The sequence below is a fragment of the Ovis aries genome, chromosome 23 (genome assembly GCF_016772045.2).
Source record: "Ovis aries strain OAR_USU_Benz2616 breed Rambouillet chromosome 23, ARS-UI_Ramb_v3.0, whole genome shotgun sequence".
Classification (NCBI taxonomy): Eukaryota; Metazoa; Chordata; class Mammalia; order Artiodactyla; family Bovidae; genus Ovis; species Ovis aries.
Window position 1 is genome coordinate 40,746,427 of NC_056076.1, and position 7,085 is coordinate 40,753,511.

Consider the following 7,085-nt stretch of genomic DNA (forward strand, 5'->3'; position numbering starts at 1 on the left):
TGGGGAAGGGATGGACTGGGAGTTGGGAATTAGCCGATGCAAACTGTTATATGCAGGATGGATAAGCAGCAAGGTCCTACTGTAGAGCACAGGGAACTACATTCAGTATCCTGTAATAAACCATTCTAGAAATGAATATGAAAAAGAACATATATATGTATAACTGAATCACTTTGCTGTATAGCAGAAATTAACACTGTAAATCAACTATACTTCAATAAAACACATTTAAAGCAACAAGAATCCCTCGTTTAGAGGAGTTTTCAACCTCAACACCCATGTTTGTGGCTGGAAGAGTCTTTGTGGGGGGCTGTCTTGTGCCTTGTAAGATGCTTTAGCAGAATCTCTGGTTTCCACTCACTAGATGCCAGGAGCCCCTCCCTCCATTTGTGGCCACCAGAAGTGTCTCCTGAGATTGCCCTCCCCAGGTGAGAACTGCTAAGGTGGACACACCCAATAGGGCTTTCTGAAATCAGTCCCCAAGCAAAAGGAGGCCCTCTCATGCCCTCAAAGTGGGCAGACTGTCTGGATTCACAAGAGGAAAAAGAGCCCACATTCGTGGCATATTTTTACCTTCATGTACTCACTTAGCCACACAACCACCCAGTGAAATAGCAGCCACTAGTGTAATAAGCAGAGAGTTCAGGTTTAAAACCAAGTTTTCTGATGTCAAATCCAGTGCTCTTTCAGACACATGATAAGGTAATGGGAGTTCTGGCCCTTGATTCAAAGTTCTGTTGAGATCTGGCCCATAATCAACCACGGTGTGTGTGCTCAGTCACCAAGTCATGTCCAGCTGTTTGTGACCCCATGGACTATAGCCCGCCAAGCTCCTCTGTCCGTGGGATTTCCCAGGCAAGAGTGCTGGAGTGAGTTGCCATTCCCTTCTCCAGGGGATCTTCCCAACCCAGGGATGGAAACCATGCCTCCTACATTAGCAGGCGGGTCCTATACCACTAGGCTACTAGGGAAGCCCTAATCAGCCATGGAAGCCCTTAAATTGTTTGCAACTCATCCTGCATGGCTCAGCTGTGTAACAGGAAGGACACCTCCACATGTTTCCAGGGAAAGTTGGAGGAACAGACAAGAGCCTGCTGAGCAATTAAAGATGACCCACGCCGGCTTAAATGTAAGGTGTTATTAAATTGAAAAGTATCCATTCGTCTATAAGAATTACATGGACATCAGCGCTCTGAAATCTTCCTTATGAATAGAATCTTGAAAAATGATGATACTCGTGGAATATTAAAAACCGAGATGGGCGAGGGATTGGCTGTCACACTTGACATTAATTTCCTTTTGTGCAGTCCAGTAGAGCAGGCATATTCAAAACCAGTCCTTCTGTGTTCCAAAAAGAAGCCACTCTAAGAAGAAGTAAGATGAGCTAACAGTAACAGACTATTATTTTTCTTGTAGATTTCCAAACCCTTCAATTGAATTTGCAGCCCAACAATGGTGCTGTTTGAGTAGAATAAAAATACCCTGACTTGAATCTGTAAAGAATTTTAAGTGAGTTACATCTTGCTCGTGCTTAAAAACAGAAAGCCCACACGACTGTGAAATGGATGGAAAGGAAGATGAACTGGTAGTCTTGGGTCGTGGCTTATCTCACCTCACTCCTTGTTATGGAGTCACCAATGATGGTAATTGGTTCTTCCCCATGAAACATGTGGGGGGAAGGCAGGAACGATCGCATCCCTTATTAGCTTCCTGGGTTTGGTGGATGGAGGGTACCAGCTGCCGTCCAGGCATCAGATATCGGTCCCTCATCCTACAGCTGCAGCCTCTTCAGAATGATGATTAGAATAATTCTTATTCAGTTGCTCTTGGGAATCCATGAGGACAGAAAAATTATGCTTAGCCACAGAGGTCACTTGCTTGGCTAATTTTTCACTAATTATTTCTTAGTTGCTTTTTTTCCAGAACAGAAAGAAAAAAAAACAGTTCACTTCTAGGGTTTTATGAAGAAGGACTTAGAGCCTTTACAACAGTGCAGGATTCATAAGGCTAGGGTTTTTAATAAAAGGTCAGGACGTACGTGGTCCTTGATCAACTGAAATTGATCAAGACAACAGCACACCTACAATGTAATTTTTAAAAAAGATGAGACTTCAGGGGTGAGGGATGGAGGCATGGCAGGTGAGGGATGATAAGTGGCCCGGTAACATTGTGGGGAGGGGCTTGGTCCAAAGATAGCCACGGGGCTAATTAATTAGTAATAAAAGGACCCTAAGTGACCTGGATTCTGAGGTTTATTGAAACACTGATGGAGGAACACTTAGTAGGGACTAGCTAATCTGAGCATCATGCAACACCAACTGAGCTATTTGTATCTCTTTGTGTGTGTGTGTGTGTGTGTGTGTGTGTGTGTGTGTGTGTGTGTGTGAGTTCAGTCATGGCTGACTCTCTGCGACCCCATGGACTGTTGCCCTCCAGGCTCCTCTGTCCATGGAATTTTCCAGGCAAGAATACTGGGATAGTTTGCCATGTCCTCCTCCAGGGGATTTTCCCAACCCAGAAATAGAACCTGTGTCTCTTGCTTCTCCTGCATTGGCAGACAGGTTCTTCACCACTGCACTGCCTGGAAAGTCCCCATTTCTCTAATAAATTGTTATTTAAGACTTAACAACCCAGACGTTGGTGCTTGTCCTGTTATCAGATTGGTACAATTCTATTGTTAGGAACACAGGGTCAGAGGAACCTCTAAGGAGTGAGGATGAAGGGTTCCCTCTATTGATGGTCTTGCTGTCACTCACCTAGCAGGGGGTCTCTCCCGGAGCAGAAAACATAGGATCAGAGGGAGAAGAGGAACCTCTTCATCTCCCTGGCGCCAGGAGTGAGTTTGGCCCTGTGCAGCTGTGTGGCACACGGGTGGTGGCCACCAGCTGAGGGAGTGAAGGCCCAGGAAGTTGGGTCGGTGTAAGTCATCCATCTAATGCTCTTCTGTTATGTTTGAAATTTCAATAAAGCCTGATGGAAAGCATGGCAGGATTGAGTTCTGAAAAAATAAGAACTGTTCCTCCCCCACATCGTCTCCTGTGGTGTTCACCCTCAATCCATTCCATCAGCTACACCCTCTGCATTGGGGAAAGTCAGACACACCAAGAACAAAGACATCAGTTGGATGTCTGAGTAAAAGTGTTTTTGCTGATAATGCTGAGGATATCTATTGCCAGAGCTAGGTTGTTTGGAGGCAGAGAAGGGCTTGTGAGCCCCACTGACTGGGACAAGTCAGAGAGAATGGGGGGTGACATCTCAGCAGTGCTCTCAGCCAAAAGAGAAGTAAGATGGAGCAGCTGATGGGAGGGAAGTTTCCAGAGTGGAGCATGGCCAGGGCATGTGAGGCTGGGGATGCCTGGGGAAGGCTCCTTCTCCCAGACCCTCTGGGCTGGACTCCAGGGGAAGAGAGAATGGACCACCTGAGGCTGGGGGCATCTGAGCAGCAGAGCCTGAAAAGTAGATGGTCTTGAAGTTAAGGACCAGCCCACAGACAAGTGTGGCTGGTATTCAGTAGAATCCACAGAGCAGGCATTCTAAGCAGAGGGGCTGAACATGTACCTCTTTTCTGCTCCAAACCTCTCCCAACTCCAGAGCAGTAAGGGAGTCCAGTTGATTGTATTATTTGCTCAAAATATTTGCACTCATAGAGGCGGCCCCTTCTGCCTGGATCCCAATGGTAAGAGGACATTGATCAAAGTCACAGTTGATACATAATGTGAGTGAGAATAAACCATTATTATTGCAAGCCACTGAGGTTTTAGGAAGGAGGTAGCTTTTCATAAGCTAATGCAGGATGCCTATCCAAAAGATTTCCAAGGGACTTCTCTGGTGGTCCAGTGGTTAAGATTTCGCCTTCCAATGCAGGGGTTGCAGGTTCGATCCCTGGTCCAGGAGTTCAGATCCCACATGCCTCAAGGCCAAAAACAAACAAACAAACAAAAACACAGACAGAAACAATATTGTAACAAATTTAATAAAGGATTTAAGAATGAAAAAGATTTCTAAGACCCAAGGATCCCCAAGAAGGACAGGTGGGCAGGGGGCCCTTGAAGACACCCTGTGGTTTCAAACATGGCTAAGATGACGCAGGGGTGTCCCAAGTGGCTCATTGGTAAAGAATGCACCTGCCAGTGTAGGAAACTCGGGTTCAATCCCTAGGTCTCGAAAATCCCCTGGAGAAGGAAATGGCTATTCACTCCAGCATTCTTTTCCTGGGAAATCCCATGGACAGAGCAGCCTGGTGGGGTTGCAAAGAGTTAGATACAACTTAGTTACTAAACAGCAACAGTAACAAGATGACACGCAGTGACCTGGGTCAACCTGAAGCCCAAAACACAGTAGAACACGGGACCCTCAGCAGTAGACCAAACGTGGGATAATTCAATGAAAACATGTTCAAATGGATGTTTCATTGGCCATGACCTTATTGCACGGAGCAGCATAAAGAAGAAATACACGCTCCCTGCTGTTGAAGCTCAAGGATTCTTAGAGGACCTGCAGGGAGAGATGATGAGAAGGGAAAAGAGAACATCCCAAATGATGTACCCAAAATAGAGCAAGGAATCCTTAGAACACATTCTTTTCAATCAGCAATAACAAGTCTTCTGCCATGCATGGAAATGGGGCTCACAATCTTCATTTATAGAGAAGTCAAGTTTCATTTTGACACACTTGACTTTGTGACTATGGAATTCAGACCCACGCACGTATGTCTGCAGCGGGAATGAATCCCCTGAGGAGCAGAGAGATGCAGGCGAGAAAGAGGGCCGGCTTGCAGCTGGGCTCGGGGAACACTGCTCGCTGCCAGGCCACGGAGGCCACAAGCAGAGGTGGCGCTCGATCGTGTTCCCAGGGACCCCGCATATCTTCATGGAATGTCCTGAGACCAGTTCCTAGCAATCAGGCTGCTGGGGTGGGTGCCACAGTAACTCACTGAATTCCAGTTGGCAGAGTGATAGCAGCCATGCTTTATGGAAGGTCTGCGGAGCACCATCAACACTGAATACAGAGCCAGTTTGCATCATCCGGCCATTCACTCAAGTATGCAAGACATTAAGCAGGCTTCATCATTCTAGAACTCAGCCTCTTTTTCAGCCCCATTCTGCCTGGTGGCAGAAACCATCATCTCAGGCAAAGACAGCTCTTCTCCATCACTTCAGGGGTGAACTTCCTCCCAGTCCCCCTTTCCTTCCCAGGTGGCAGCAGCCACGGGCATCCCTCCACTTTAGAACCCTCTCTGATACGTACCTCTAGATCTCCCCACTTTCTCCACATTATTTCTGGGGCCCCTGCCCTCTCTCCACCAACCTCTTTCTAGGGCAGAAGATTCCACTTATCCACAAAAGACTCAGGGGGCTGGCCTGGGTCTTCAGCATCCAGACCCACCTGGCCACAACTTGACCTCTACAGTCTCCTCCATGTGCGCACCCAGACAAGAAAGACATGGAGGGGGCTCGGGCTGCAGCTGCTTTGCTTTAAGATAAAAAGCGTGTGTGTGGCTAGTCCGTGTATGTGCATCTTGTGTGTGACAGAGAGGGAATTTGGGAGTATACATCAACTAATACATCTCAAAATAGTCTTTCCACATATCATATTATTTAATCCTCACTGAAATGCCAGAAGGGAAATATTATTTCTCTAATTTTACAGAAGCAAGAACTGAGGCTCAGTGATACAAAACTGTCAGTCGCTCAGTTGTGTCCGACTCTTTGCAACTCCCAATAAGCGTGTGAATAAATACTTCTAAACAGGTCACGGAGGTGGTAGATGGTGTACCCAGAGCCCAAGCTCAGATCTGTCAGATTCCAAAGCTTCTGTTGTTTCCCCTACCCCCACGGTAGCACATCTCAGTGGTTCCCTTCCCTGGGACGCGTCTTCTGTGGTCCAGAGAGCATGTTGGTACTTCATCTGCCTCCTCCTGTTACTTTAGTATCACCAGCTAGTAGATGGAGCATCCTTCAGAGGCCTCACTACCGATGCCATCAGTATGGCCAACAGGTTGCTTTTAGGGAGGAGCACTGGGAATAATCTCTACCAGGGGTGAGATGGTATTTTCTGCTTAGATCCTATAGCCAGTCCTACAGAAATGCCCTGCAAGGGCCCAGGAGTCTGACCACAATTGGTCCCATTCTGTAGCGTAAACAGCATCCCAGCTCCCATCAGCATTTGCTGCCACACACAGGGATGCAACCAAAGCCGGCATTCACTCATCCTTTAATTCATCTGTTTGGCAGTCCTTTCTCCTGCAAGAGCAAAAAGACCATCTTAGGTGTCTGTTCACGTTGCTAACACTGGGAGTGACTCGTGCCCGTGAAAACTCTGGGGCATCCCCGAGATGTCACCCACCCGTCTGGAGCAAAAGCACCGCCTTTGCAGACACCTGTGGTTTGCCTAATTACATTTTCACAAACCCTCGGAAACCACTGAGGGCTTCAGCTGCACCATGCGTGTGGTCTAATGAGGTTTCCGAACTCCATGTTATGAAATTGTCGCAGGTTATTTGTCAGGAAGCAGCTGTCTTGTGAACAGAGCAGACTTAAAATTTGGGGGTACCCACACTGTAATAATAATTCTTCATAGTTACAAAAACATCACATGACTTTAGTTACCTGCAACAAACGTTTTCTGGGCATTTGTTTCGAATGCACCTGAGTGTCCCACGTTTTGGTTCGTCTGCACATTTCTGGGGGATTGAAAATGACAGGCAGTGCTACTCTCATCCCTAAGTTTGAGAAAGAAAGAAAGGTTTTCTCACGAAAACAGTGATCTCAGCTTGAATTGATCAGTGTTGATTTCCTTTCCTTGTAGATGGATTAACTACTGTTTCCTCCTGTGTTCACCCTTTTCACAAGGTATTCTATTTGATCATAGTCATTGCATTCAGTTTTTTCTAAAGCGTATTTAATGTAAGCACATCACCGCTTCATTATGAACGCAGTGATGTTATGGTGAGTGGATTATTCTTGCCCTTGGTGGGTAGGTTGTTTCTCTCCCCTTCTTTCTCTCTGGGCTCCTTGCTCCGTAACCCCGCTGTTGCTAATTATGAGTTCTCTGCACCAGCTGGAGCATCGCTACGGCATCATCCA